General features: G+C 35.5%; 1 protein-coding gene across 1 annotated transcript in view; it reads left to right on the top strand.

Annotated features, from left to right (window-relative positions):
- The window catches only part of LOC306865239 (uncharacterized protein), a 66,764-nt gene that overhangs the window by 1,094 nt on the left and 52,563 nt on the right, over positions 1-13,107 (top strand). The window lies entirely within an intron of this gene.

Below are 13,107 nucleotides of genomic sequence, written 5' to 3'. Positions count from 1 at the left end.
TGAATGGAATGTTAGTCCTTAAGTCCTTAATAGAGCACCCCCAACTATAGTCTTTGTTCTACAGGACAATTCCCCACTGGTTTGTCCAATGGGGAGGGAGAGGGAGGGAACAGGGTCTCGGGTCAAGTGGCGAGACGCTGACATATGTAGCTGACAAGTTGTCCAGAAAGGGTCACCTGGGATGGGGTAGCTAAGCAGTGAGTGTCTTGTGAGGGCCTTTGATTCATTGGGGGCAAAGGGCGTCACCTTTTACCATCCATTGGTTAACTTGCTGCAGGGCAGCATCCTTATCGGTGTTCATGTTTCTCTAAACATGGCATTCTTTAAAAATTACCCAAGTGTCTGTGAAAAAAGACAGCCTTGTTTATTTTTGTTTAGTTTGCATGGGATTTCGTTGGTTACAGACAAGGGTAAAAAGCTATTTTTCTTCTTTTGTATTAAAATCACCTTACTTTCTTGAATTTTGCTTATAGAAATGTAATTATATTGCATTATTTATATATTATTTTCATTATATTAAATATATTTAATTAATTTATTATATATATATATATATATATATATATGTATGTGTATATATAATATATATATAATATGTGTATATATATATATATTATATATATAATGTATATATAATGTATACACACACATATATATTATATATTACTTTATATATTATATATTACTTTCTGAAAGCTGAATAAATAAGCTTTCCGTGGATGTATGGTTTGTTAGGATAGGACCAGATTTGGCCGAGATACAACTTTTTGAAAATCTGGAATCTGAGGGTGCAAAAAAATCTAAATATTGAGGAAATTGTCTTTAAAATTATCCTAACGAATTTCTTAGCAATGCATATTACTAATCAAAAATTAAGTTTTGATATATTTACGGTTGGAAATTTATTAAATAAATTCATGGAACATGATCTTTACCTAATATCCTAATGATTTTTGGCATAAAATAAATATTGATAATTTTGACCCATACAATGTATTGTTGGGTATTGCTAAAAAATATACCCGTGCTACTTATGACTGATTTTGTGGTCCATGGTCACATTTTTTTTTTAAATGCAAGTTAAAAACTTTTTCATTTGTCATATTATCAGTGATTAAGTTTTACTGCACTGGTTTTAGTAATTATTTTTGTATTTGTCCTATTGTTATGTTTTCTATTGTGCAGCACATTGGTCAACCTTGGTTGTGCTTAATAGTGCTATATAAATATTACTGACATTGACATTGTGTGTGTGTGTATATATATCAAAGAATATAAAGAATCCTGAAAAAATCCACAAAAATATATTAACCAGCACAACTGTTTTCAACATTGAAAGAAATGATTATTTCTGAAAGATCATGCGACACTGAAGACTGGAGTAATAGCTGCTGAAAATCTCAGGAATAAATAAAATTTTAAAATATATTAAAATATAAAACTATTATTTTACACTAATAATATTTAGTAATATTACTGTTTTTACTATATGATCAAACGAATGTATAATTGATGAATATAAGACACTTGTATCAAAATATTAAAAAAAAAAATCAATACTGACTCCAAACATTTCAATGTTTATATAATTTACATTGTTTGTTTAACTAGATTTAAATATTATATTTTATTGCATATTTTCAAAGAGGCCATTTTAATCTCTTGTTTTTGGGGGGTGGTTATGGATGATCCTCCGTTATCCTCTTGAATCGGGGTCATTTCAGAGTGACAGTAACCAGACCAGGACAACAACGTATCAACTGTCCTGTGGTGTCACCTCTGGCCACACCAAACATCACTCATGTGTCAATGGAACACTTATCGTCATAGCAATCTGCCACCAGGCTTCCTGCTATCTTATAGAGTTACATAAAAAAGGAAAACACACCATCCCAATTAAAATCAATCAACATCTGGAAAGGTCGAGCAGGAATCCTTCAGAGAGTATCCAGAAAGCAAGGACAATGTTTCCATTCTCAGTTCTCTCTCTTCCTCTTTTAACCATTCCCAGTCTCCATTACAATCCCATATGACCCATGGGAGAATGGCACAGTGTGGTATGGAATGTGTCTCATGTCTAAGTACTCTAGATCTCGATTACAGTAGGTGTTGTGAATGAACTCAGCACTTCCACGCTCATAGAACCCAGTAGACAAGAAAACCCCGACACACAGGCGCAACGGAAGAAAAACAACCAGTGTTCTTTTCCTGGAGAGTGACATGCTCTCCTACGAATGCCACATTACATTAGCGGCTTCAGAAATGTGCCAGAACAGAACAGAGGTGGATATTTCTGAGCTTCGGTAAATGAGGTTATAAAGGGGTAGTTGAGATGTTCGTCACTGTCTGATGTTGGACATTTCCTCCCATTTCCTGTAAGACATTGATGATTCTATCAGCCTGAGAGGTTCCGTTTCGGTTAGTCGAGCTGAACATTAACAGGATTAGCAAATGGAAGGAGACAGTAAAGTTCTCTATTTCAAGGAACAACTCAATTCAGTTTTTAAAGGGATAGTTTACCCAGAATATAAAATTGTGTTCATTATTTTCTGCAAAACAACACACTTTAGTACCCTAGTGAAAAATAAATATATTTGAAATACATTTTTGTCATACTAAGTATACCATAAATACATTTACATATTTGTACTTAATAAAAATACCCTGCAACTGTAATTTTAGCATACTAAACTGGTTTACTTGAAATTGCTACATTGGAACAACTAATTATGTACTGAATGCACTTTAATTGTACAGAAGTAGTGCTGAAGTGCAACTATAGACATACTGAAGTATATTTGAATGTGCTAAAGTGGAACTATTGCCTTGCATTTAAAGACCAAACTTATTCAAAGATCATATAATCCATCATTAAAACACGTTTTAGGCTTAAAAATGAGAAATATGCATTGTGCACAAGCAGTACTCCAAATAAAGTTGAATTATAATTGTTTTTATCAGTACGTCTCGAGCGATATGTTAGTAAATATGTTAATATATGTGAACTATACTTAGTATGAAATGTATTTTTAAATATATTACTTTTTTACTACACTGTAAAAAAAAATTGTTGTTTCAACTTAAAATAATTTGTTACCCCCGCTGACTTAAAATTTCAAGTTGACTAAACTAAAAATTTTAAGTTACTCAATGTTAATTTAAGGGACAACTGGAATATTTTAATTGACTAAACTAAAAATGTTAAGTCTGCGGGGTAACAAATTATTTTAAGTTGAAACAAGATTGTTTTTTTACAGTGTAGGGTATATTTGTAAAAAGATTACTTATAATGCAAATAATATAATATTTAAGAAAATACTTAAGTGCTAACTGAATGTAATGTTTTCAGGCACTTCACTGCATGTTAATCAAATTAAATTAAATGATGCAATTAAATGGTAATGTAGCCTATTCTATTTTAAATTGAGATAAAATGCAGTTAGCTAAACATTAGTGTTTTTGACCTAATTAAGTAAGACCCCGGTTTCACAGACGAGGCTATATATCCCCAAACTAAAATGTAAGTTTGGGCTGTTTCAACTGAAAGAAACTTGCACTGACTGATCTTAAAATATATCAGTGTCTTTGTTTTGGTTCAAGATGCACATCAGTAGAGTTTTTTTTCTAAGGCACATTTATAAAAAAATACTTAATTGATCTAGGGGCTAATCCTGGCTTAGTCGTCTAAGCCCTGTCTGTGAAACCAGGCCTATATGTAATTTCTTAAGTCAGAATCTTAGAAATATTGTGCAAACTGACAAGATAAAAAAAAAAATTGTTTTGGAGCTTGGCAGCCATGGGTCCCTATTCACTTTCATTGTACAAAAAAAAAAAAAGAGCAGCTTGAACATTTGACTAAACATCTCCTTTTGTGTTTCACAGAAGAAAAAAAGTCAAAATTGAGGGTAAACAACATGAGGGTAAACTATTCATTTAACCTAATTTGTGATAGTGTTTTGAACTGCTTTGCAACTCTAGTATCTCAGGTGAGTTTGATACGCTGAAATATTGAACACACTGTTTAGAATGCACAAAGTAGCGCCTCCCTACTTGGATTTCTTGATGTTCTGACATAGCAGGTGTCTTAAATTACCCACAGGGCAGTGCTGAAAGCAACAACAGGTCTTCCCGTGTCCCTGTTGGCAGAAAGGGCAGCGGGGGACAGGACAGCTGTGGATACAGCCATTACGGCGATTAGAGAGTGAGCTAGGGATGGATGAGGAAGATAAGAGGGAAGGGGGGAGCGTGAGGAGGCGAGGACTGATGGAGCGTGAAGTGTGTAGAGGGAATTCCTGGAATTCCATGACTGCCGCCACTCCGCTTTGGATGCTGTTTTCTGATCCTGATATGCCGCACCTTCGGACACACACTTAGATATTTTCATGTTTCCAATTACAATAGTAAGCTAACGCAAAAGAAAGTTCTGGACTGTCCCTTTTTTAAAGTCATGTAGCTTCTGTTTGGCTTTACAGCAAGGGTTTTATCAATTGATGGCTTCAGGCTGTCAGAGTGAGTTGCTTGGCTTGCTTCTGATCAAAGGTCCTCAGCTTTATTTGGCACTGCTTATTCCAGACTGAACAGCCACTTCAAACAAGGATTTAATAATGTAATAATGGGCATGGTGGTTCTATTCATCAGTATGAAATGTACCCAATGCAATAATGCTTGTAGTGGCTCAGAAAAGTCCTTGGGTACATACTGTACTGTATCTTTGCCATGTAGAACAAAATATAAAAAACAAAAAATCAAGTGGCATTTATTTTCAAGAAATATACCACAAGCACACTTTTCAAGCTTAAAAAATATTTTTTTTGTTTTAAGTTGACGTAATTGCACATTGCATGCACTTACTATAGTAATAACAGTAAATGATGTATATTTGCAAGCAGCTAACCCTAAACCCAAACTTAACCCAATATTAAATACATGCAATTAATAATATTACTCACTGCTTATTTGTGTACTTACACTGTAACAACCTTAAAATAAAGTGTTGGATTAAGACTAAAATGGACACTTTCTAGTTGTCAGATTTTCCCAAGGTGATGAACACGGTGTAAACTTGAGGGGATCTGATTTTATAAACCCGGTTCGCACTGCACTGACAGATGCAAAACAACACCAGCAGTCTTAAGATTACTGTATGTCACTTCTTAGACATTCCAAGACCCAACAAATGGTGTAATACACTGATCTGACAAAACCCAACGAACATGTCCGTTGCTGTTTGTCCTTATCTCTCGCTGGAGTGTGAGTTAACCTATACTATTCTGCTTTGACACCAGATGGTTATTGCAAAAAAATGACTCAGAAGTTATTTCTGAGATAAGCTCTAATTGCCGTTTGGTTTGGCTAATATTCTGTATCATTATATATTTTTGTTGCAACAACATTCATGCATTATTAAGAGTGACTTGGCTGCCCAAAATGCTTAAATACCTTTTTTTTAGAGCCACTAAAGACAGATGCAAAATGATCATTTCCAATGTCTAATTCAAATAATTTAATTAATAAATATAGTCATTAGGAACAGTGTCTGAAACATTTTTGGCATGCTTTTTGGCATTTTTTTAAACATGCATTTTTAATGACCTGGCTATGATGTTCCGATCTTGGGGTTTGTTCAGCATAGGCTACTTGACAATATACCCTGAAGGTTTTCTTAAGTCTTGATCCCCAGGATTGGCTCTGTTTAATTTTCTTGCTCCCTCACCTAATTTAAGATTTGAAAATCCCTCTAAAGGAGATTTTATGCTCTGAAGGAGAGTTCAAATCACTTACGAAACCTCCTTTGCAGATTCTCCTGTAATACATCATACAAAAAAATGTTCCTTCAGCATCTCCTTCAAAGTGCTGAAGTACTCAGACTTCAATTAAACATTAAACTTCATAAGACTCATTAAAATCAAATGCAAAGTGCCTCATAATAGCAGCAAATGAAACTAGAAAAGTGGATTGGTTTTTGAATCTTAAAGAGAATAATAAAAAACACAGATGATCAGAGAGAAACATACAAGTTTGTACCCAGGATTCTTTAGCATTGTGGTTATGTGGGCCAGATGAACAAGGCTAATAGGATTTATTCTGACTGGAAAGGGGGGCGAGGGAGATTGGGAAGGGGGAGGACATCCCGCCTTTACCTCCTGTTGCTTAGTAGCCCACCCAGAGCAGTCACATGATTCTGGCAGGTGTCTAGCACTGATTAGACCTTAAGAAGTGACCAAACCCAGCAAGGCCCACCCAAGCTACAGGATTATATATGGACTTAATTATAAACAGGTCAGACCCCTTGCTAATCTACCTTAGAAATTTCTACTAAAATATTGGTGAAGGTACTATTAAGCTTGACAATACCTTGAGGAAACCCGTTAAGTTAAGTGAATTGTCAAGTTCACTGAACTTTTTTTTTTTAAATTATTATTATTTACTTAATTTTAAGGTAACGGGTTTCCTTATTTTTTTAAAGTTAAGTCAATTTATCAATTTTTACAGTGTATTATATGGAAACCGTGTCATTGTTTCAGGACTGTTTGTTAATAGAAAGTTTTTTGTAACATTATGAATGTTTTTACTGTGACTTTAGATCAATTTGATGCACCCCTGCTGAAAAACAAAAATGTATTCATTTCTTTGAAAGAAAATTAGTTTGGAGTAATCAGGCCTCTTTAAATTCTTAAAACAGATCCTAATACGCTCTTAAGAGCTTTGTATTAAGATTTTATTTCAAGTATCAAATTAAGCCTATTAAGACACCATTAAACTGGACGCTCACATTAAGTGCTTTAAGAAAAAACAAACATTGTTCTCTCTGTACTCCATCTTTGCAAATTCTGCTTCATCCAAATAACAAGCGTCATTGAACACATTAGACTTTTTGATCATTTTGTCTTGTTAGATCTAGAGTTTAATGTCAAAGACAGAAAAGCTAATAGTCCTGATGTACCTCTGATTAAATGAATCTCATCTGCCGAGCAGTGGGGGGTTTGCTTGTACAGAAATGCTCCTCTGCTGTAATTTGTGGCTTAAGCTTTCAGAAATCTGTTTTCATAAATCTAGCTTAATGTGATCTTGTTTTATGATGTCAATTTTTAATTATTCTGGAAGAGCCAGATGTTTGCATTCTGGTCTAAAACATGTAAACATGTCAACACCAACCACTGTTTGGATTGTTTTTACGTGATATTTAAGGGCAGTTCAATTGGACATCCATGATACCACATGATATTTGTGTGCATCCAGCATACTTGCTAATAACTGCCTCGAAGCCAGCCAATCAGATTGGAGCTGGTGATTTCAGCCTTTTTGTGCACATTATGCATCTGATGGTTTGTAAACTCATATGAGACTGACCCTAGTGTTAAATCTAGCTGTTATGTAGCAAAAGCAAAAAAATGAATTCATGTTGGACATGGTTTTGAACATCTTGATCAAAAATGTTTATTTTAGCCATCAGACAAGCAAGGAAAAGAGAAAGAGCTGTTTACATTGGTGTCGGGTAAACTAGTCTGAACACTAGGTTCAAATTACAGGTCATCACAGGTCCCCTTTCAAGCTGTCTTCCTGTCTTTGTTTTTTTTTTTTTTTTTTTTTTGTTACACTTTCCTAGGTAGTCAGTAATCAACAAAGCCTCATATGAAAGGTCAAAGGTCAAAATATTTTGTCCTTTGCCGAATACCATAACTAAAGCTCATTTTAATTTTATGTATGTATTTTTTTGTGCTGCTTGTGCACGTTTTTTATTTTTGTTATTTTATTTTAACTCATATCCAGACACCCTCATTTTAGTAAATGCGAGGTGTAAACAACCTACAATAAATCTGTGGTTTTGTGTCAGTGCAGATATTTTTGTCTTGAGATTTAGTTTTGACACCTTTGGATTTGCTTTTAGTGCAATCTCACTGCAAACTGTGATTTATTCTATATCTGACTGCTTGCTTGAGATAAAAGCGTTGTTTTATGTCAGTGTGCTGCTGTTTTGCAGCTTGTGCAAAGAGAAGATCTAATCAATTCATACAACCTCTCTGAGTCGGGGCTTATTTTTGAGTTATGCCAAAAGCATATGTAGTATATAGACCTAAAGGGTAAATGTTTATGAAATTCTAATTCTGTTTTGTGTGCTCATCCGCTATTATTATTATATTCTTCTTATTAGTGGTGCTTTATAAGACATCATCACTATGTTATTACTATTAGTATTACAATTTTTACTACATTTTATTAAATTTTTTATTTTTATTTTTATTACATACTATCGTGTATGTATATAGTGATTTGAACAAACTCATAACTTCTCAATATTAATCTTTGGTGTGTTACTCTTTTAGTTTGCTTTACTTTGTGTTGTGTTATTTTATGATTTAATTTTAGTTTTAATTTAAATTTTTTATTTAATTTATTTTTTTATTATTTTATTTTATTATTTTGATCAAACAGGCCAAGAAATGCATAACATGCTTAAAACCCCCAACCCACTCATCACTCTGGCAACCATCCACAAAACAAGGATTTAAACCTACAATCTTTAAGTAACCGGCCCAAATCTTTAACTGCTAGGCTACACTACTCTATTTTCCTCTAAAATCTGTTCTAAAATTTTTCTTTTCTTCCCATTTTCTTGTTCTCTCTTTCTCTCTTCTCAACCTTCACAGTTTTTCATTCTGTTTGTGAGTATGCAGCTGCATGATTATGGGTGTACCCTAAGAAAGCTTTCTCTTTATCGGATAAGGTAAACCTGGCTGGTAATGTGAGATGACATTAATATTGAATAAGATAGAGAGAGGAACGTCAGGTGAGAAAATGAATTTCCATATGCAGGGCTGCTGACTATAATAAATAACACTTTCACAGCAGCAGTGAGAAACTGTGTACGTTCCTTTGTGAGCAGATCTGTCTGTACTAACTGCATCACCATGGATACAGTGAAGCACTTATGATGAGCTTCTGGATCTTCAATGGTTTGAATCACAGCTGTTTTGAATCAGTACACAAAGATATTATTTCATAGTGTTATTAAAATCGAGAGGTGCAGATGACAGTGTAAGGCTTTGGTTGGGGAGACACACACTGATTTATGATTGGCGCACATATGTTTTTCAGTGTTTCACGACCTTACACAAGTATGCAACTAATGATTTCATTGAGCCTTGGGATCCATGTTCAAAGATCCTGTTTGAAGTACCTCAGGTTCTTTCTGCTACATGAATTATAAATATGAGTTTAGGCTACATTTCTCTTGTTACGTTTTCCTCGGTTCATTCATTTCGTCAGGCGTTTTGGAGCTCAGCCTATGCTAACGCCTCTGCTCTCTTGAATGGTTACTCCCTCAAAAGAAAAGAGACGACTTAGCATTTTCTTTTGGTTTGGGAAGAGTCATAAAACAGCTTTAAGCGTTTGCAGAATTTGCTTTGTCAGTGCCAACACACTGCAGATAAGGGACCATCAATAAGGGCCACAAACGGCTCAATCGATGTTTATTTTAGGTGGAACTGAGTCATTTGTTGCTAATGTGCTGAATTTGACTATCAAGACATTTTTAAAAGTTCACATTTAGTTATTGAGCTCTGTGCCTGTATGAATCTTTCAAAGCCATTTCTGTAAGCTCAACTTTAGCTAGTCTAATAGAACTAAAATCAGTCTAAAAAATCCTATTCTTCATCTAGAAGATTTTAAAACTGGGTTATTTGTATTAACTTTGAAAGTCCTAAAATATCTTATAGGCTACATTTAATTCCCATAACCATGCAAGTACCCTGAACAAGAAAAATGTATATGAGACAGGAATGAATGTATAATAGCTGAATATGGTTGACTATTAAGAGAACTGTTGGGAGCTTATTAGAAACTAAAGCACTTAAGAAATAATAACACAGGGTAGATATATACTGAGAAGCTCAGAAATTGGATGGGATGTAAAACATTGGTTATAAAACAGAGACAGAGAGAGGAGAAAGTGAGCTGCCTACAAATTCAGTATCAGTCTGGAGAGAGGACAGGCTCTCTTGGGTAAAGCTTTTGACATTTAACTAGACCAGCCATAAACAGAGCAGAGCAAAGCCATTGACATTCATTCAGTCTGGCAGAGTTTTTCTCTCTGCTCGCCCCACTCTGCTGCAATCTGTCATATCGGACAACACATTCTTCCTCCATGTAACAGGCTGTAATTCACTTTAGAAATTTCCCAGCAAAAGACATAAGCGAAGATTTGTTTTGGTGAAAATATTCTAATTATTAAAGTTGCAGCTGTGTAAAGTTGATATTAAACCAGTAAAACAAAAATAATGCAAAATAATAATACTGTATTATTTACGGCAGTTTCTGTCTCTGTGTGATCCCCACCTGATCTAGTGTTCTCCCTCCGTGCTCATATTTGGTTCTTCCTGTTCCTGTTTCCATTTGTGTTGATTTGTTTCCAGGTGTTTCTTGTCAATCAGTCTCCTTTAGGCCTTGTGTGTAGTGTATTTAAAGAGTGTTCTGTTTAGTTTCCTTTGTCCGCTGTTATACGTCTAAACATCCCAGTGCTACGTGTGTGACTCCTGGCTTCCCTGTGTTTCCCAGTGTGGATTAATAAAGATTGTTTCTGAATCGCCTTCGTCTCTGCGCTCCTCGTTTCCGACAGAGTAGTAGCAGATCGCCTGGTCCTTGCACAATATTATGTCGTAACTTTAAAACATTTTTGCAACTGATACGTTTTAAATTTTTTTGCATCAGCTATATTTGTATTTATTGCTATTCTAAAATAGTAAACTTGTTTGGTAGCTCACCTGGTACAATGAGGAGCGCTAGGTTACAAATCTTGTGAAACACAAGTCACGAGTCACAAATGGCATGGTTGCATCAGCAAATGTGTTTTAATTGACTATTGTTAACACTATTGGTGAGGTTTAGGGTCAGGTTTAATGTAGGTGGTGCATTATTTTCAGAATTGCCGCATTATCGATACTTACAACAATTCACATTCAACTGTTTTGGATAACATTAAACCCCATTTTGGAACATTTCCCTTTGAAAGTGCCACAAAACATGCAATTCTTTTGTATTATGGCTAATAAACTGTATACAGTAATGGACCATTCAAACATTACATTCTAAAAATGTTACATTTTTACATAGCAAATATTTCAGGCAACTAAAAACAGTTAAAGACAACTCTCTCGTGTATTTAGCCTGATGCTACACTATTGATATTATAATCCCTGTGGCTTCTACACTGTTAGTATCTTTGGTTAGTTCAATCCCATTAATAAACAGTGATTCTATGGTGTGATCACGCGTGAGCTAAAGCTACGTTACCGGAGCGTGCCACTCCATGCTCTGTCACTGTTTACCTATTCATTAATTCATTTGTGACTGATGGGGGCTTGCCAGAGCCCTCCGTCTTTTGTGTAATTAAACGGCAGTCTTCACTGAAGCCTGTATGCATACACATGAAAACACATAAACATACCCCCTCCCCCACCATACATTTTGGCTATAGAGCATCTCCAGTGACCAGGCTAGCATCGGATAATTAACGGGCTGAGTGGTCGTGTTGATTGCTTCATTATTCGTGAGATAAGCATCTGGCGGAGGTGTCAGATTGATGTTGTGGATTTGACATTAATCCACGCTAAAGCTGTTTAATAACAGCAGTCAGGATAGAAGACACAAATCAGGGCCCACACAGTCTTTAAAGTGTTGCTTTGTTTTAGGACCCAGACGTGATGATGTCATGATGAAGGTGTGGACCCTCAAGTCCTTGTGATTTTTTTTTTTTTCTTTCATCATTTAGCCAAATGACAAAGAATTAAATGATCATTAAGGGGTTGCTTTGGGATTTTAAGGCAGCACAGACACTGCTCATGATTAATGTTTTGTTGAGGATGGGAATTTGAGTGTTATGTTGGGGTTAATGTGAGTTAACCAGCAAGGCTTACTACAAACAATACAGAAAGTTGTTCTTCTGAAATGAGCGCACTGACTGAACCTTTATCTGTTAATTGGAATCCCAAAGCTGAAGCTCTAAGGAAGTTTCAGTTAATTACGGAATCTGTTTTTAATTCACTTTAATTTCATTTCATTTTGAAGTTAACTAATTTGTTTTGCATTCAACAGTGTCTTCTGTTTAATTCAGTTAGGATTTTTTCCCCCCCTGTCAATCACAGTCCATTGCTTCTGGCTATTGTTAAAATATTCACAACTATGTTAATTATTTGCTGGCAAAAGTCATGGACTTTCTGACAGACAAGTGTTGGGTTTGGCCTTTGGACATCACAGTTTAGTTATTATTACTATTATTTGTATAGCACTTTTAACAATGCAAATTGTGTCAAAGCAGCTTTACATCAGATTGATATAAAGCTGAGTGGCTTTACATCAGCTTTACAGTATTTAGACGGGGAAATAGTGTGTTGAAATAGAATCAGAATGAGCTTTATTGGCCAAGTATTTTTACACATACGAGGAATTTGTTATAGTGACAGAAGCTCCACAGTGCAACAGAAAGACAGGACACAGATAATAAAGAATGATATACAAATATCCAAATGTACAATGTACAAAACAGCAAAAACACAATATATAATATAGACAATTATGTATGTACAGGTCAAGTATGTGCAAATTAGAAATGAGAACAAAAATAAGTGTGGTGAATAAATAATTCATAATAGTTGTGTGTTCCGCGTTTATTGTTGAGTGTTCATGAGATGGATTGCCTGAGGGAAGAAACTGTTCCTGTGTCTGGTCGTTCTGGTGCTCAGAGCTCTGTAGCGTCGACCAGATGGTAACAGTTCAAAGAGGGAGTGTGCTGGATGTGAGGGGTCCAGAGTGATTTTACCAGCCCTTTTGCTCACTCTGGATGAGTACAGTTCTTGGAGAGTGGGGAGGGTTGTACCAATGATTCGCTCAGCAGTCCGGGCCAGCTGGTCAGCACAAATAGAGTAATTTTCCTCTGGCCAGACAAAATCAGCAGTTTAAATCAAGGCTGCAGCAGAGTCAGATTGTGCAGAGGATGCATCTTGTTCCCGTGGTCTTGTCCTGATGGCCGTCTAGGTGACAAGATCTTCAGAGGGGATCTGTCTCTGGGGCTCATCTAGGTGTCCTGGTCTCCGCTGGCGATCAGGTAGAGGT

This window comes from Barbus barbus (assembly GCF_936440315.1).
Source record: "Barbus barbus genome assembly, chromosome: 46".
NCBI classification, from domain to species: domain Eukaryota; kingdom Metazoa; phylum Chordata; class Actinopteri; order Cypriniformes; family Cyprinidae; genus Barbus; species Barbus barbus.
The sequence above is the reverse complement of the archived record's forward strand: the minus strand, read 5'-3'. Positions and strand labels throughout refer to the sequence as shown.